This window comes from Eurosta solidaginis, chromosome 3, assembly GCF_040869045.1.
Source record: "Eurosta solidaginis isolate ZX-2024a chromosome 3, ASM4086904v1, whole genome shotgun sequence".
Classification (NCBI taxonomy): Eukaryota; Metazoa; Arthropoda; class Insecta; order Diptera; family Tephritidae; genus Eurosta; species Eurosta solidaginis.
The window spans coordinates 1701645-1721770 of NC_090321.1; the positions used below are offsets into that span (position 1 = coordinate 1701645).

The following is a 20126-nucleotide window of genomic DNA, read 5'->3' on the forward strand; positions in this document are numbered from 1 at the left end:
CGAGCAGTTGCAACTAAATCGCCCAGCAGTTTCAACGAGTAATCCAAAGGTAAAAACACCATCCTTTGACGGTTCTGTTCCTTTCCCGGTCTTTAAGCTACAATTTGAGAAGACCGCATCAGTGAACAACTGGAATGCTGAAGATAAAGTTGCTGCACTCTTCGTAGCATTGAAAGGACCAGCTGCCGGAATCTTACAGACTATTCCAGAGTACGAACGGAACAGTTATGACGCATTGATGGCTGCTGTGGAACTACGGTACGGAAGCGAACACTGGAAACAGATATATCAAATAGAATTGCAAAACCGTTACCAAAAAGCTAATGAGACTTTGCAAGAGTTTGCTTCGGATTTTGAAAGGTTGGCTCATTTGGCAAATGCGGACGCACCCGTGGAGTACACCGAGAGGGTAAAAATTCAGAGTTTTATAAATGGCATACGGGACGTAGAAACGAAGAGAGCGACATATGCAAACCCAAAACCCACATTCGCAGAAATGGTATGCCATGCACTGACTCAAGAAACAGCGTCGATTTTCAGTAAGCCCGCATACAAAGCTCATCGTGTGGAAGTGGAAAGGCCAGATTGGGTGGACACAATTTTGCAAGCTTTAAAGGGAACGCAACAGAAAAATAATGATGCAGTCAAATGCTTTAAGTGTGGTAAGCCAGGGCACATTGCACGTTATTGCAGTACCAACCCTAATCGTTCCAACAATGTGGGAAGCCGTAAACGCAGAGCTGAAGGAGATGAGCAAATCTCCAAGTCCACCCAACCGTTAAACTAAAGCGAGTCAGCCGCAAGGGGCGACAGCTGGCTCTCGCAATTGAATGCCGCATAATCTCTATCTCGCAAATTGGAAGAAGGTCAAGCAATCTTACTGTCGGAGGCCGTGTGGATGGAAAGGAACGTTTACTGACTGTAGATACGGGTGCATCTCATTCCATCATTCGATCAGATTTAGTCAACAAGAAGATAAGACCATTGCTTGGAGCAAGATTACGTACAGTCACGGGAGAGGACACCCAGGTAATTGGAGAAGTAAAATTTGAAGTAGCAATTGGGAACGTCACGATACTACACAATTTTATAGTGGCAGAGATTGTTGATAAAATCATAATTGGAGTGGACTTCTTAATCGACCAAGGCATCAAGATCGATATGCAAAGCAAGACGATGCGATATAAGAACATGGATGTGCCACTTAATTTCGGCTACGAGAGGGGCCACATCAGTAAACGAGTGCTGGTGGAAGAGAGTCAGCAAATACCACCAAAATCAGAAGCAGTCATCTGGGCAAAGGTTGATGGAGATTGTGGGACAAACAAATTGTGGGTTGTCGAAGCAGCAAACAAATCAGCACCGAAAGTACTTGTAGGAAAAACCCAGGCTATGACAAAACAAGATGGGCGTATTCCGGTAAGAGTACTCAATGAGTTGAAGTTACCACTCAAACTGACCAAAGGAGCTATTTTGGGAAGATGCCAAGAGGCTGAAGTAGTTATTAACTGTGAACAGCTCCACGAACACGTTTCATCTAGTAATACTGATCTTTCAAATGACTATTTTGGGAAGATGCCAAGAGGCTGAATTAGTTATTAACTGTGAACAGCTCCACGAACACGTTTCATCTAGTAATACTGATCTTTCAAATGACATCACGGCATGGACGGAGGGGCTAGAGTAAGATTAACAGAGTAAGGCAAAGCAACTGCTCCTAAAGTACGCAAACATATTTGACCAGGATGGTTCCAAACCAGGCCGCACCAATGTTGTGAAACATCAGATTGACACTGGAGACGCGAGGCCGATACGTCAAGCTCCTCGTAGTGTTCCACTGGCCGAGCGGGAAGTTGTGAGTCAAATCGTACAAGAAATGAGCGACAGCGGAGTCATCGAACCAGCTAGTCCATGGAGCTCACCTGTGGTACTTGTGAAGAAGAAGGATGGGAAAATGAGGTTTTGCGTGGACTACCTCAAGTTGAACGACGTCACGAAAACGGATAGCTACCCATTGCCAAGAATTGACGACACTCTAGACTCGCTCTCTGGTACGAAATGTTTTTCCACACTGGACTTGAAAAGTGGCTACTGGTGAGTGGAGGTGAAGGAGGAAGACAAAGAGAAAACAGCCTTCGGCGTCAGAGGTGGTCTTTGGCAATTTACAGTAATGCCTTTTGGACTTTGTAATGCACCAGCTACTTTTGAGAGACTAATGGATCAGGCATTGAAAGGACTACATTGGAAGACATGCTTGGTGTACCTGGACGACATCATCGTATTGGGCAAGAACTTTGATGAACATCTTAAGAACTTGGAGGAAGTTTTCCAGAGAATAGCTGGCGCTGGTCTGAAACTAAGTCCCAAAGAGTGTTCGCTATTTAAAAAGAAAGTAAATTATTTGGGCCACAAGGTAACGACAGAATCTGTACAGCGAATGAAAGTTTAGAGGCAGTAAAGGATTGGCCAAGACCACAGATCTTGCATGAATTAAGAAGTTTCCTTGGGCTGTGCACATATTACCGCCGATTTGTACCAAACTTTTCCAGCGTAGCCCATAGCCTCCATGAGCTTACAAGAAAAAATAAAGCTTTTGAATGGAAGAAGGAGCAAGAAGTGGCTTTCCAAACATTGAAGGAACGTTTGTGCACTGCCCCAATGTTGGCATATCCGATTCCAGGAGCAACATTTATTCTAGATACAGATGCGAGTGGATATGCTATAGGAGGCGTTTTATTACAACTGGTCGATGGACAGGAGAAGGTAGTTGCATATTACAGCCGTACGATTGGAAAACCAGAGAGGAACTATTGCGTTACACATTTTCACAAATACCTCTACGGCCAGCGATTCCGCGTCATCACCCAGCGCTGAAATCGCTTCTGCAGTTCCGTAATCCGGAAGAACAATTGGCACGGTGGATCGAGCGACTAAAAAGCTATGACTTTTCCATTGAGCACCGAAAATGTAGTACCCATGGAAATGCTGATGCAATGTCACGAAGACCATGTAGTTTGGAATGCAAGCACTTTTCAAAGGCCGAGGCTAAAGAAGACATCATAGATGTCCGGCTAATGACTATAACGTGTACGGATGAATGAGACAAGGAACAACTAAGAAAGTGTCAGCTAGAAGATACAGATCTGTCACATGTTATGAAGTCATGGCCAGATGAAGCAGTATATTTCAGGTGCACCATTTGAAAGGATCGCCATGGATGTCGCAGGTCCATTTCCTACTAGCAACCGCGGAAACAAATACGTACTGTTGGTTATGGATTATTTCAGTAAATGGCCAGAGGTATACCCAATCCCAAACCAAGAAGCGGAAACAGTAGCAGAAGTGGATACAAACGGTTGGGTTGCAAGGTATGGTGTACAAATGGAGTTACATACTGACCAAGGGAGGAATTTTGAATCACCTGTATTCCAAGAAATGTGTAAGAAGTTGGGCATGCGAAAAACATGGACAACTGCATTGCATCCTCAGTCCGATGTTATGGTGGAACGTTTCAATAGAATATTGGAGGAGCATTTAAGGAAATTAGTAGACAAGTACCATATGGAGTGGGATACACACATATCATTATTCTTGATGGCTTACCAGTGCATGGCTGGCAGTGCATGAGACAACGGGTCAAACTCCCGCTAAGGTAATTTTTGGCAATGACCTTCGACTGCCAGCTGTTTTGAAGTTGGAATAGATGCCGATGCGGAGAGAAATGTCAAGAAATCCACTGGTGTCTTGGAAGAAGAGCTGAGAGAGATACACGATCTGGTAAGGCAACGAGCAAAGATTATGAGTGACAAGATGAAAGCGAGATACGATAAATCAATTAATTCGGAAGGGTTTCAGGAAGGAGATTTGGTGCTGTTATACAACCCACAACGAAAAAAAGGTTTGTCCCCGAAATTGTAGTGTAATTGGGAAGGCCCATACATAGTTGTAAAACGGATCAACGATGTAGTGTACCGCATACAAACCATTGGCAAACCACGAACCAAAATGAAAGTGGTTCATTTGGGAGGGCTGGCAGCGTTTAGATCGAGAGATTTGTCTGATCGGGACGATCAGACTTAGGTGGAGGGTAGTGTGACGAATATTGGCAACACTAAGGCATACTATCATCTCTAAGCCGATGCTAAGCAGTGACTTGTATGCACATCAATAAATCAATCATTATGTCTACATATATGTACGTACACGCAGCGGAGAAGCAACGCACAACCACATGCATATATCTGAGATACTCCCGAAAGTATGCAATGGTTGTGCAAGTGTCGCTCACAAATACACGCGCATGGGGTATGAGAGAAGCTATAAAATCATGCATCTGTAGTTACAGCTGAGTAATTTTATAGCTGATAACTAACTAGTAAGTTCTGGAAATGGAAGCGCCTACAAATATGTCAATGGGGAAACCGCACATTATAAAAGCAGCAACAGTAGAGGCGCGATAATCAGTTTGATTTAAGACGCTATCTGGCGAGAAATAGTAGTATTATTGTGAAGCACTTTAATAAGCCATTTTGCATTACTAAACAGTGGAGTTATTTATTCAACAGTTTAGTGATTCGAACATTAGTAGGAGATTGCAAATAAGAGGAATTTCAGTAAATTCGTTACATTATATTTCAGTTTTTAATTGTGAAAAATGTTAGAAAAGTTACCAACGAATGGGAAAAATAATTTCACTTGCAAAGTGTGCCAACACCCTTAGCCAAAGCAAATGTCAAATTCTTCTTCTTATGATTTGCTTGGAACAAAATTTGGGAGATGGCTACTTTTCAATATCAGATGGCGCCAGTGTCGCTCATTCTACCGTTCTCCATAAAAATGCGTGCAATCTACTCATAATGCATAAGCTTGTGTTAAACTCATCTATATGAAAAAGTGCTTATGTGTCGGAGCTATTATTTCTGATAAGTATAACAGCAATAAACCGCAGAAATCACTCTAAATGAGCTACTGACTGCTGTTCGACCAGTGCTAGATATTCATCAGAACCTGAACCTAAACAATATGTAAAGGCCTTTGACAAAAGGGGCGAATGTTTCAAATACATTTCTAAGTCAAAAGATGAAATATGGGATTTTCTATGGCCCACAGTTAGACAACCAGTTTGCGATACAGAGTGCACTAGCCGCATGAAAGCATCTAAAAAAGCTATATGGGATGAGTTCTTTTGGGTTATAAAAACTTTTTAGGAACCAGGCAGCTACCTAATTTCTCTGAGGATATAGACCAACTGATGTCACACTTTCCAAATCTGGGTGTAAGCATGAATATCAATATACACTTTCTCTATAGCCATCTAATTTGATTGATAAAAAAAAAGGTTTACTTATTTAAATAAAAAATATGTTTACTAAAAACTTTATTAATTAATATTTCGGAAACTAGAGCTGCTAGGAAAAAACTGCTTGAAATAATTGTAAAAAGGATTTTAACAACCATACATAAAATCCCATGCAACAGAACCTGTGTTGACCAGTGTTATCATTGAAATTATCTACTTTTAAATATAAATCATAGATAAATGCATAATTTGCAATGAAATATTAATCGTGACTACAAAAAAATAAAGGACATACTGACCCTTAAAAATTTGAAAGAAGACAATTCAGGTGAAAACACCCACGACCATTGCTTAACAAATGTAGTTGAACAGTAGCTGAAGTTAAAAAAGTGAAGTAGTAAGTCCAATTAATGGTTAAAAAAGAGCGCAGACTCACGACTAACTGATTGATTGATCGAGTCATTTATAGATTTACAACAGCGAGCACAAAAATAGCGGTGGCAATTGTTTTTGTTTTTATTTTGAATAATTCAAAAAAAGGACATGAAGTTTGTAACTGAAACTATGCAAACTAATCCCAAAAACGTTTCCAAGAAAATTATACGAAAATCTCGGACTTGTTATTCAGAGTTTTCTAAAATTTCGAGAATGCAGTGTTGTAGCCCAATCGATTTTAGTCTAAAAAAGTATAAGGAATAAAAAAAAATTTCAAAAATCAATGCGAATATTGAGAGGTCTATAACTTTTACTTTGTTCAACTGAAATGGATTGGGCTACCAATTGCATACTCAAAAAAATTCTAAAAGTGCGGAATTTTCTTGTTTTCTTTTTTTTTTCTTTGAGATTGGTTTGCATAGTTTCAGTTACAAACTTTATCAAAGTTTTTTCTTAAGTTCTCAAAATAAAATTAATTTAACTGACGAAAAAATGCTACTGCTACTTTCGTGTTCGCTGCTGTATGTCAAATTTATGAAGCTTTTGTAATTGGCACTGATGGGTAAGTCAGGGCGGATGTGAGCCATTGGCCTAATGGCGAAAGTGACTCCAGTAAAGACAGAAAACCATTTAGATAAATTTCATAATTAAACGTTGTATCTAGGCAAAGTCAAACAGTTAGGGGAGAAGTGAAGAATTTTGCATTATACACAGGACATAACTGACCACTAATGTGAGGATGTACGTTTTACTCAATCTTTTAATGTATGTTAAGGTGAAGAAATCACAAAAAAGATTGCATCAGCAATTTAATTTGCTATTTTTCTCCCGCGATTTAATAAACTTCCCTTTGCGGAGTGTGTCACCTACGTATAGAATTCGCAGGTGGGCTATTTACATACATATATCAAAAGCTTTTTTAATGCTGGAATTTCAAAAAACAAGTGACAAATAATTTGATATTAGAGAAGCTCAAGATAAAAACTTAAAAATTTATTAGAAATGCATCATTTTTTGTTAGTAAATTAAGAAGCTAAATGGCAGGGTGATGATGGATACTAATTAAAGGACATCTTTACATGTCCATAACTGATTTAAGATCGGCCCATTATCACTATCATTACTTGCCGCTTAACAGCCTGCAAATACACTTAACTTTCTTCTAACAAATGTATTTGTTTGCCAAAACACTTTTAGCTTTTAAATGTTAGCATTATTCTTTGGCTCTCTTGTGTTTTAATAATATTTGCATAGCATATTTACGAAACGTTTTATGAATGTGCTTGATTCATTGCTCGTTGATTGACGACTGAACCACTACCACTACGAACATAATACTCTTACTAACACAATCACAGTTTCTGTTTTGAAGAGCCCAGTTCTGAAGCATTTTCATGTAACTTACACCGGGGTATGAACCTGTGACCTTCGTTACGAGAGACAAACAGTCCCCAACCCATACCACTGTCGCTGTCTCTTTCCTTACTCATCGAAATAATTCGATTATACATTTTGTCTAATTGTTTATAATCACCTTCTTTCTTAAGTAATAAAATAAGTTCATATTTGCAATTCAAACACCTGCTTATTAAGTTCTAATTGCTACCTAATACATACTTTGTACACATACACTACGAGCTAAAATTGTATAGTAAATAAACACTAGTCAACAACCTTGAAAAAAAAAAGCATAACTTACTGAAGAAGACTTTGGGCATGAAATTTCTACAGCAATAATAATGGGGACCTCGTAACAGTCGTATAGAGCGCGCTTAACTTATGAGGGTAAAACAGCTCGTCATTGCTTGATAGCGAGGGAGATGACGAATGTGATACTCCAATTTACCTGTCACCCAACGCCCAGATGTTCAGTGTGAGTTTAAGCTGCAGTTAAGTTGAGATTAGTTCACTCCTAGCATTTTGGCCGCTACAATAAAATTCAGTAAATAAAATGTCCACTGAACGTAATATGCAATTTGCTAGGGAAATGAAAATCGCAATATCTTAGACAAGTTTTTCAAAAACGTCCTATCTCAGGATTTATTTCAAATTTCATTTATTTCTCAGAATTTGATTGCATAACGCCTTATATCTGAATTTTGGTCACAACAGCCTTATCTCACGTCAAAATGTATGCTCATATAGGGCGTTTTAGAAAAAATTCTGAGGTGGAATTTTTTAAATAAAACTCTGAAGTAGGGCCTTTTCCAAGCAAAATTTGAAATGGGTTGTTTTTAAAAGTTTGTGTCTGATTATAATATAATATTCCACTCAGCAGTCGATGTAGAAAGCTATCGCAGTACACGTTTGGTAGCACAATAGTTTTTGGGTGTAAAAGCCAGGATCTCATAAGCTTAAAATGAAATAAAAAAAGTTGTATTTGAAATTGAAAAAATTCCATTTCATTTTCACATACTTTCCGTATGCAATATTTACTGCACAAAAGAGATTGATTGTTTACAAAAATTGCATCAACAACTGGAAATGCCACTTCATTTCAAGTTTTATCCTGATAAAAAATTTGATTGAATTTTAATCCTAGCTGCTCCTGTTTTCAAAAAATGGCTTATTTTTGGCATTTTTGTGCATATGGGCAAAACCTGGATTACGGACGCGGCTGTCGCCTCATTTAAACCTGCATAAAAGGGATCATGAGGTACGCACTGAATGGATTATGGAGTAGTGGTGGAAGTTTATTTGGTCTGTCCCGCGATATTCTGAATCTGACATTAAGCAGCTTTCTTTCTTTAGATCTTCAAGTTTCTATCATGGGAACTGCTGCGATTTGATAGCGTCATAGTCAGGAACTTGCAAAAAATTGTATTGTATTGTACGTTAAAAACAGATATGTGGTCTAGCCTGGAAGGTGCATCAAAAGTAGAACTTGATTATAGAGCGATACTTATAGAGGCAATTGTTTTCACTCAATTTTGCGTAGTTCAATATTTTTCTCATAGAAATCGGGGATGATTTGGATCAGAAATGAGTTTACTTACTCTACACTCCAAATATCGAGCAAGCAATATTGGGGTTGGTGACAAATACCAAAATTGAATGGGCGATAAAAACTTTCGCCAAGGTCAAATCGCGGGGTCCAGATGGGATATACCCTGCTATGTTGCAAATGGTTTAGGATAATCTTTGAGGATTGCATAAAACTGTATATCCAGCCTTAAAAAATTGGATTGGCTTCATGTTAAGCTGCAGAATGACCACGTCGCAATGGGATCTATGAGGCCAAAAAATCTGTAAACAGAGGAACGCTGGTCATCAATTGCTAAGGCGGTTCAATAGAGGATCAGTGAAATTCACGGCGTATGCAGATGACGTTTCAATCATCATAGGGGGCAGGTGGGCAATTCATGGCACTCCAATTTATTAACCGCAAGGAAAAAAACTTTCTTCCGTTCTCTGGCCATTCGCGACAGCCATTCAGCTATTATTTGACAGGTAGGTATGGCAATCGAGGAATAAAAAGATTTTTCACTTGTAGCAATTCACAATGATATTTACTCAATTTTCTCTATCCTGTTCGATTGTAATTATTGCGTTTTGATTTGGAGCTCATCATTTGGAGTATAAATAAAAAGATCTTTTTATGAGCCAACTCTGGTGCAGGCTACGTTGGCCATGACTGCATTTGAGCTTTATTGATGGACATTGCGAAAGCCAACCTAATAGGAAATTGAAGGCATTTAAAATGGAAATGCATATCTGCCGGTATCAATGGAATCCTTGGTATGAAAACTTTGTTGTTTTCGAAATTTCCAGATAAAATGATTGCTTCAATTACATTTGGAAAAAAGTTTGTGTTGATAAACCTTGTCCCTTTACACAAGAGCGGATGATCCAAAGATCAATAGATGAAAAATGATTCCTGATGACTCCAAGGACTTAAGAAACTCAACCGAATTATGCACAGCTTGGGATTCTTCCGCGACTATGTCAATGGATTGATAAGTTGTTAGTTCGTTATGGTTATGGTTTATTCATTTTTTCTTCCATCGTAACATAGTAACTTAAGTTAACATCATTTATATTGAAATATAAGAAAAAAGGTAAAGCATTCTGTAAAATATGATATAATAGTGTTGAATGCTATAACTACATAAATTATCAAATCTAATGTGTGGGGTTACAATGGCACTTAAAAAGCAATTAAAATGAGTATGTATGTAAATATCGAAATAACAAATTTTTTTTAATTCAGGGACAAATTATAACAGGGTGCAGCAAATTTTTGATATCAGTATGTGAAAACTCGATAAAATAGGATTTTATGTTTCGTAAGAAAATTTCCAAATTTCTAATGAGTCGTATATTAGCAGGCAGAGCATTGAGCAATTTACAAGAGACTATGGTGAAGATGTTACCAAAATGAGTTGTTCTGTACGCAGGGATAACCACTAAACCATGAGTGTTGTATCGATGCTTGGTAGTTTTCTTGGGTTTTGGCATTCATGATTTTAAAATCCTTATTAGGTGCCAAAATTGCCCTTTATCGATGCATTTTTAGTTTTTATAATTCAATGTTACGATTCCATAGTAGTGTACACTTTCAATTTGTCAGGCCCAGCTTTTCCGCATGCTGAACTTGTACTTCAAGTTTATTTGTTTGAATTTTATATCTATAGACAAAAGATTTAGATATACAGTTAACAAAAATTTTTAACGGCGGCAGATTAATAAACGTTGAAAGGGATAGCAGCCAAACCCAAATCTGCAGTCAAACTTTAGGTGTTAAAATAACGCCTCCTTTTTCCCAAATCCACATTTTACTGGAGGTGTTAGGACTTAACGTCATATAGGTCGTTACCAAATTTCATTATTCTACAATTACTACATCCAGAGATACATATGCAGTATCAAAAATTCCATTTGTATGGGAGGGGTCACGCCCCTTTAATGTATCGAAACTATTTTTATCCTATGACCATCCTTGGAAGGTTTCTAATGAGTGTTTTCAATTTGGTTGTGATCGGTCAATCCGTTTAGAAGGCACCCCATCTATACCTACAGACATATATGAGCCGTTTATTTTGAAAGTGGCATAAGTCATTTCATGTCGTTTAGGTTCAGTGGTAATTTGTTTGTATCTCTCCTCGCCTCCAGTTTTTTAGAGTCCAATATCCAAAAGATGCAATTCTTATTATTATTTTATAATTGTAGAACCATCTATATATGCATTCGTTCAAAAATAACAATGCATTTAAGACCATGAGTTGGAAAGGACTTATGCCACTTTCAAAATAAACGGCTCATATACATAATTTGAATTGCATCTATATAGATATCCCATACAACCTATTATTCAAAAAAGAGATTCATTGTCATAGCAATCTCATGTTGAAAACAAGTAACAAGTAAAACTACTAGTTCGATTTTCGTCAGAAAATTCTAGTTCGAGTTCTGAATAATTCGATATTTCAATGCAGGTTATTTGATAATTGCTTTAGTAAAACCCTACAAATGCTAATTTTGTTTATTGAATCTGCTAATTGTGTGTCTCCTTTGATAACTTTATCGGTCAATGACAGCCCATTAATATCATTTGATTTCTTTGGTATTGTATACTTATGTGGTTTCTTCGGAAGAATGTTTAACGTGTCCATACATACATACATACATAAGTGAAAATTAGTACTAAAGTTGAATATTCAATATTAAGATTCTATTTGAAAAAAAACCCTGGTTTTATATTTTCTGAGTAAAGCGCGGTATCCAGATCATTTTTATTTAAAAACATGTATTTTCCCTTATTTACATTCATTTTCTTTATAAAATTTCTTTCGATATGTGGTCTGAAAGAATCAGTTGAAACTTGCAAGGATTTCTTAAGAATGTTCGAGAAGTACTTCCGAACTTAAATTTTTATAAAAAATTTACAAGTTTTCCTATGAGAGGAAAAAAATGTTCTCGATACCGAGCTTAAAATAGTGTAACGAATTTACTGCGATTCCCCTTATTTGCAATCTTCTTCTAACGTTCGTATCGCTAAACTGTTGAATAAATAACTCCAATATTGAATAATGGAAAAACGGCTTTTACTAAAGTACTTCTCAATAACACTTATACTTTGCAACTAACTTGCTTAATAACCAAACTGACTGATAGCTTAAATGAAACTGATCTATTGCTTAACTGAAACTGCTTACTGCGCCTCTACCGTTGGTGCTTTTATACTCTGTGATTTCCTCGTTGCATCTTCTAGGCGCTTCCAGAATTTACTTATAGCGTTTTCTGGCTAAAGTGTTACGCTTTTTGTACGCCGTGCAAGGGTTGTTGTTCTATTCTAAAAATCAGGCAACGCCTTTACAGGGTATTTCGTTCTTTTGTGAAAATTGTTGCCTGCTCGCAACGCAAAAGCGTTGCACTTTTACCCTGTATAAAATGGCGGAGTGGCAGTGCAACTCTGTGAAACTCTCAATTCGCTCTTAAGTTCCACATATACTCTGTTAATATGAGTGCACAAATCACCTACCCAGATTGCGCATTCAAGAGTTCAAAATTGCTTCGTCCTGCGCATCTACGTCACAGTTGACTGTTTGAGAGAGAGAAAAAAAAACAAGAGCTAAAGGAAAATGACGTAAGAATTGCCCATAAAAAAGAGCTGATCTAATGTTTACATGCGCAATCTTCTTGGTGATTTGTGATATGAGTGAATATGGTGAGTTGAAATGTTCTTTGTATGCACTATAAATGTTGAACATTTTCTGGGGTAGGAGTAAAGCCCCCATTACTGATACTTAGCATTGACTTGACTTGACTTAACTTGGCAACTTAGCCACGATTATACTCCACTTGGCGCATAATATCTGGCATCATAATCAGCGTTGAAATTTATTTTTAAATAAATGTCAATTTGTATGACAAAATGTCAAAATGAAATGGAAACAAACAAATGGCATCTCAAAATGTAAACGTCACTTAGAACTTACATAGAAAATCAAAATTCAACAGACTTCTAAGTCAAGTTAAGTTTTGAGTAATCAGTAACATGCAATGTTAATTTAACAGAACTGTAAATGACAGTTCGCAAGCCAAGTCAAGTCTATGCTAAGTATCAGAATGGAGCCTTAACTCTATTAAGCTTTACCATTTACTTAGACAACAATTTATTTCAGAAAAGAAAACGCTGTTAGTTACTGCCATATAATTATAACTACAGATGCACGTGAATAGCTTCTCAGATGCGCGTGTATTTATGAGCGACACTTCCCCAATTACAATTACATACTTTTGGGAGCATCTCAGATAAGATATCTGCATGTGTTTGTGCATCTCTTCTCCGCTGCGTGTACGTACATATGTGTAGACCAGGCATGCTTAACTAACGAAACGATATCATTTCGTTACGATAATTAACGTTAATAAACGAAACAAAGTCATTTCGTTTCGTTTATTAACGTTAAGAACGTCAAATTAACGAAATGATTTTGTTTCGTTTTCTGCCATATCAAAACGAAATCAAATCGTTTATGTTGATTATTAATTTCAAACTATGCTGGCAAAGCTGATTGATGGCGGAGTCATTAAAAGTGAAAGCATTAGCCAAGCTGATTGCAACTTTTCTCATGAATTTTGACAGTACGAACATTTCTCAGAGTATTTTTGACATTACCACCAACGTATTACACAAACAAATTACAGTTTGTGTGTGTATGTTCGCTCCATAATAATTTACAAAAAAGAAAAACACCAAAAAATTAAAAATTTTATTTTTGCTACATTTGCAGTAAAAGATAATACGGTTTGTGGTTAAGTGTAACATCTGTGAATAGTTCCGCATGCATTTTATTTTGATTGCCTAAAGAGTTAGAGAGTTAACTATTTTTTGTAAAGGCGTAATATTTTTTTGGGACTGCTGACAAATGTTTGCTTAATGAATTAAGTGGCTCTGTTTAAAAAGGAAAACTTAATTATATCATTAAAGGAACTTGGGATTCGATTAAGTTTCTGTGTGAAATTGTTGTTATATTGCAGGAAATGTGAGTGATTTGTGTAAATTAAAAACGTGTGTTGCTAGTTTAATTATTGAAATAGCAAATAAATTCCGGTATTCGGAAGTGATGTTGTTTTTGTTGTTGTAGCTATAAGGACACTCCCCGAAGGCCTTGGGGAGTGTTATCGACATTGATGGTTCTTTGCCGGATGCAGATCCGGTACGTTCGGTAACAAGCACCATTAACACACCAGCCCGGCCATCTCGGGAACGATTTAGTATGACCACATGAAATCTTCAGGGCCATTCCGCCCTCCTACCCCCTAGATCCGTGAGGAGCTTAGGGTCGCCAGAGCCGCGGCTGTTAAAGTTACGATTCGCCACGGGTAGGTGAGGTTGACAATTGGGTTGGATAAGCTATATTTTGCGCTAGCAACGCCTTGAAAGGGTTGCGCTATACAACCCCTTGAATCAGTTTGGCATTTTAGTCGCCTCTTACGACAGGCATACCTACAGCGGGTATATTCTAAGCCCCCAGACCCCCTTCGGAAGTGATCATTGTTTAATGTGGATTCGATATAGAATAGTACAATGAGGCAGGCTTTGAATAAAAACATAATATTTATGTAGGTACTTAAATCGAATACACCAGCATATACCCACGAGCGCAGGCTTTTAAATTTCTCCATTCGCATTTTCTTAGAGCTTGGGATTAAAAAGAAAATCTGGGAATCTACAGTGAAAAAATTCCATGCGCTAAATCTGAAATCGCACTGCGCTGCAAAGCAAACAATGTAATAAACTCCACCAAATAAAGCGAATTCGTATTTTTTATTTACTGATTAAATGAAATACCTAAAATAATTTAACTTAAGGAAGTAGTTAAATTGATCTTAACCATTTCATCCAAATATCATTTTTGGTGGATTTTGAGACTTTGGTATAGCTTCACAATTCACCGTTATGACACTAAAGTTATAATTCCTAGTACGTTTAAAAATCAGACTTAGATTACAATCCCATGTGTAATGCCTCTTATTGCTAATAGAAAATGCTCGTTAATTTTAAAACTAGCTAGCCCCAAGATCTTTGTTTCAATAATGGCTGGCTGTGAAATCGAAATTAACCCTTTCTAACTTTAGAAGAATTTTATTCTTAGGGTTTTTTTACAAAAGCTAAAAAATGTTTCAAACGTCATTTTATGATAGCGTTCTCAATCTAATTATCGATGGGATTCCAATGTAAATTGAATTTGCACTAGTTCCCTTATCATTCTCAACTCGATTACCACTATAGTTTTCTAGCTATTTTCTCGAGGCAAGAATACAATAGTTTTCTTTCATTAGAGACCGTGTTTGCTGGGATATAAATTTACAAATTTTGGAGGAAGCCTCAATTTGATATCTTAAGTTTTATTAATCGATTATTCGAATAGTCGACCATCACAAGCTCTAGTACAAAACCTCCAAACTTTTTTGTATGTACATATGTTTACAATATTGTTTGATATCAACATACATACTTATGTATGTAACACGAGAAAGCGTCGTCAACGTAAAGCTGCATGGTGCAACGCATAAGTCCACTGTGATAAAATTCAATATTTGCAGAGATTGTATAATAACTATGCAAAGATGTGTATATTTTTAACAGAGAATCATCTATGCTGCTAGAGGTTCTGCTGCTACAGCCAGTCATTTACATCGTATTTAACAGCGGGCAGTCTGCACCACCCAACTGGTGTGTTTAACGGTGCTTGTTGGCGCTTAATCGCACACAAACAAACGTGTATTCGTTTTAACAACAACAACATTTTACATTATTCTCTTTCTCTTTGTTACAAATTTTAAAGCTTTGCTCAGTACTTTGCCAACTATTGCAGTATTTGTATAGAAGTGTTTGAATTTTTTTTAAGTATACGCCGCGCAGCATCATGGCCAGAGAAATCTCACATTAAATTTCAGTGCTTGACGGCATTTTAAAACGAGAAGGTGTTAATAAAGAATCTGTGGCCGCTCTCATAACCAACAAGCCGTAATGTACCGTCAAATCGAAACGAAAAGAAAATTTATAAAAAAATAACTTAAAGCTTTTGGCTAGCTCAAAGCTCAAGGCGTATATACATAGTGATTTGTTGTTGTAGTGTACGCGTAAATGTTAAGATTAAATTCGATTTAGTAAGATTAGAGAGGTAGTAAAAAAAAAAGAAAACAACACAATAATAACAAAAAAAATTTTATTGCAATATTTTGTATAAAAGCCGACCGCAGCGATCGAACGCATTTTATTCGATTTAAATATTCAAAGCAATTACACACGTAAACAGCACGTCACACAGCTCACGCGCGGTTAATGACGATGAGACAAACAAACAATAACACATTAGTGACAGTGTAAAATAAATATTTGCTCTAACAATAAAGAAAGTTGATAATATTAACTTGAATATTTTTTTCAAGTGTATTTACAAGAAATTAAGTAAAAAATTTTAAATATTTTAAAATAAATATTTTCAAAATACATTTTATGAGAAACCTAACTCGGTATAAACTTAAAAATAAAACTTTAAAATTGAACAAGGTTTTTTCACAAAATACCACATATGCACATTTGAAAAAATTCTTTAAAATTTCAACTTTTACAAACAACGATGCCCTGAGATGTTACTTTTTCTTGTAAAAAAGAAATTAAAAAAGTATTTTAATATTGAAATACTAAAAAAAATTAGGCTTATAAATTAAAAAATGTGTTTTCCGGTCTGAAAATTAATAAATAAATAAACTATATCAAACAATATTGAAGATGTTGATTTTCGTGAGCTCATTCCAAATTTAAATATTTCGACTTCATTCAGAATCCTTTCCATCGACTTCAAATAGTATGAGTTAAATTTTTTTTAAATTAAAACAAAAAATTGCTTGAAAAATTAGTTAGAAATTTTAAAAATTGCAAAAAAGTTGTTTAAAGCAAATTTGAACAAAAAATTGATTTTGAAAAGATTGGACTGGATTTGAATAGCGCAAGCTTACAAAATTTGACAAATATTAAAAAAAAAAAATGTATATATATATCAAATGTAAAAATTAAAAACATTCGATTTTGAATGTCAAAAAGGTTTATATATTAGGGTCTACAGCTTTAGTGAAAACATTTTAGTATTAGTGACATAGCCATGACTTTGGTTGACACGTGAAAATAAAAACGAGTTTGATTTTGACGGCGAGTCAACACGTTAACAGCTGACTCGCGAGTCAGACGCAGCCTATAAGAAAATGTAAAAAATATAACAAAATTTTTTTCAAAAACATAAACTTCCTTATTAATACAAAAATGCAAACGGCTTATAGTTCTTTTTAAAGGACACTTCTATAAAAAATTCTATTATTAAAACCTCTTATTTTTTATGAATCAGTGGTAAAAGTGTGTATTACAAAATAAAGAAGACTATTAAAACTACGGAACAAGTGCAGAATACATACATTTGTCAAAAAAAGCAAATAAAAAATCGGACTTTATAGAGATTTTTGTGCTGATTCCAACGGTATATTTCTTTTTTGGTGCAAAGGTTTGGAGGTAATTCCATGTCAAAAGACGAAATTATTAATTTTTCAAATCAAAATATCTCCGAAACTAGTGGATGGATTTCAAAAATTAAAAAATCGAAAAATAACTTATAAAAATACCTTTCATCTGATGTATATATATCTTTAACTTTTCTAGTCTTTATTTACCACAAATTTGAAAAAGCTCTTTTTTGCATTCGTGAACAAGCTGATATTACCTTATAATTATGTTTATTGTTATGTTAGCCGATCCAACACCGGCTGTGTCATGCACAGTAATTCTGCGTAGAACACCTTTCTGCATAGGCGGCCCTCGGCCGCGCTTATAAAAAATAACCCTGGGCTACGCCATGCCAAGTCCGAATGTGTGGTATAACCGTGGCTACCGCCATGGTGATGTCCTTCTGCGTAGTACACCCTTCTTATACGGTTGAAAAAATTTTTTTAATTTGACAAATGTATGTATTCTGCACTTAAGCTAAAACTTCCAATATATATGTAGAAAAAGCCTAACAAATTGAAAAAAAAAGTTAGGTTTAAAATATTTAAATGGATAATCTGAAAAGTTAACAAGTTTAACGAAAAGAAAATTATAACTTTGAAAAAATGTTCTAATTGAAAATAATCAATCTTAAATAATTTTAATTAAAATTGAATTATTTGTGCAAGTCGGTGCGTGATAACAGAAGTTGAATTTTGTGGACCACATGATCCAACAATTTTTGCAGGTTAAGAGCTAGAACAAAGTTTGTTTCTACACTGCTAGAGATCATTTGTTTAAATTTTGTTTTTAAAATACCCACAAAAAAGTTCTGGGCATTAATGAGTTAAAAATTTTTTAATTTCATATCTAAAAGATTTGTAGTAGAAGAAAAAGCAACAGAACAGCTTTTGAAAACTATAGGTACTTGGATAGTATTAACTAGACGTTTATGCCGATCACTTTATCGGCGGCAGCAACGGCGGAAAATCCATACTATACCGGCGGCGGCGATTTTCTTATTTAACAAAGTAGGATTTGGTCATATGTATTTAGGGAAATCGACGTTTTGGCCATTTCGGACCTCCCACGGCAACCAGTTCTATACACTGGAGTGATCCGAGGTTTTTACCAATACCAATGGCTGATATTTCAATGTAACGCAGCTTTATTTCCCGCAGATCGTTCAACAAATTTCATCCAAGAAGTAGCGAATTACCCCAGGGAGGCTTCGACCCTAACCCTGGTGTTAGGGACGAGTACTGCTGCGTCTGCCGACAAAAAATACAAATACATAAAATATCTAATGCAAAGCGTAGTTTCAACTAAGGAGGTGTTCTAGGCTAACTCGTGGTACGGTTTTAGCTATTTGCATTAATGCTGGCGAATTTTTGATCGCACCAAAGGGCGCTTTCAGTTTTTCCGGCTGCTTTTAATAGCTACAATTTCCGAAGTTCAAACAGTAGCAAATCCGACCCCAAGTCGCTACCGCATCTCCTGGCCCTAACACCGTGTGCCAGTACAGAACCTATAGGACTGCGACATCGAATTCATACCTTCGTCCTAGAAGCTCTAGGTGTAGCTAAGAAGGCTTTCTTGTGGATGTTTTTCTCGCTCCATGCTGCCGATCTACATAGCGCACAAGGGACTATTCCAATCACCAGTGAAACAACTTGAAACGTTAAGGAGTAACTATTTGGCAAAGGATACTGCCATCGAAATCATAAGCTGTCCGAGTTGTTATCATTGCGTAACTCATAAGTGAAAATCGTATAGTCCTCGGCTACACTACATAATTTCAATTTTACAAGTGGGCGCCCTACTTCTTTATGCTAAAACTGTATATGGTACGTTAGGTTGAACTGTCCAGTTAATAAAGACCTCCCATAGACTGAATGTGTCCATAGTGTTGCCGGAATTTGTTTGACGACCAAAAAAAAACACCAATCAGGTGGCAGAACTTATGCGGTAGAATAACTCCGTCCTTTTGGCAAATACTAGAAGTTTTCTAGGACCTAGCTTAATTGCTGCCTCGGGATCTGGCAACTCTGCCGCCCCTAACAGCTGGTGCCTTAACCTGGCGAGCACAGAACACAAACAAAGAACGTCTACCGTTTCTTGCTGCAATACCTACAGCTGCTATTTCTGTATAGGACCCTGGATAACATTTTTACAAATTTCCAGACATTTGTGTTCGAAACATTGAAAGTGAAGGCGACCAATTTTAAATTCGTAAGTTAATAGTTATGATATAAGGGTTCATTATGGTTGACCGCGTAACTGCAGTTTGCCGACTAGTTCGACTGCCCACTACGTTATGGTAGTAGCAAAGCCGGTCATTTGTGCGACTGTTTTGGGAAAGCTTTGGCTTTACCACTTTTAGTCTTCTTGGGAAGGTCAGAGTCTCACCTGGTAATTATATGTGCCTACATATTCACATTTGTACCTGAAACCGTAACATGAAGGTGATATTTAAACTTGGTTTGAGCAGTTATAATCATGGCATCTTGGAGTGGACTAGTTGTGGGTTGGGCCGCCAACTTTAAGAAATACCAAGTCGGGAGACTTGGGCTTTGGTAATGATCAAGCGTGAAAATCGAAATTAACGTTTTAGATGATATTTTATAGTTTCGCAAATAAACAACAGAGGTTTGAATATAAAGCCAAGTAATTTTTCGAATCCTTCTCATACATACATATTAAGCTGGGTTGATTTGTATGGACGAATGTTAACCCATATCGCGCCATCGATTTTTCGATAGGTTTTGGGCTCAGGAAAAAAAAGTTCCACTAAGCATACCCAAAAAAATAATTTTCGAGCCTGCAAAATTTGGGTTTTTTTACTTTTTTTTTTTTCTTTGAATTTTAAGGTTTTTTTCATGACCTACTTAAAAAATTGTCATTTGA

At 36.4% G+C, this 20126-nt stretch overlaps 1 protein-coding gene across 8 annotated transcripts in view; it reads left to right on the forward strand.

Annotated features, from left to right (window-relative positions):
• Positions 1–20126, forward strand: part of Pu (GTP cyclohydrolase punch) — a 93808-nt gene that overhangs the window by 18999 nt on the left and 54683 nt on the right. For 3 of the 8 annotated variants that reach the window (XM_067770249.1, XM_067770250.1, XM_067770253.1), the window contains exon 1: positions 15895–16154. The exons of 1 other annotated variant lie outside the window; for it this stretch is intronic. The gene's annotated coding sequence lies outside the window, so the exon portion shown is untranslated. Of the gene's footprint in view, positions 1–15783; positions 15868–15894; positions 16155–16203; positions 16220–20126 lie in introns of those variants that run through there. 4 more of the 8 variants (XM_067770251.1, XM_067770255.1, XM_067770256.1 and 1 more) reach the window with 3 other exon arrangements.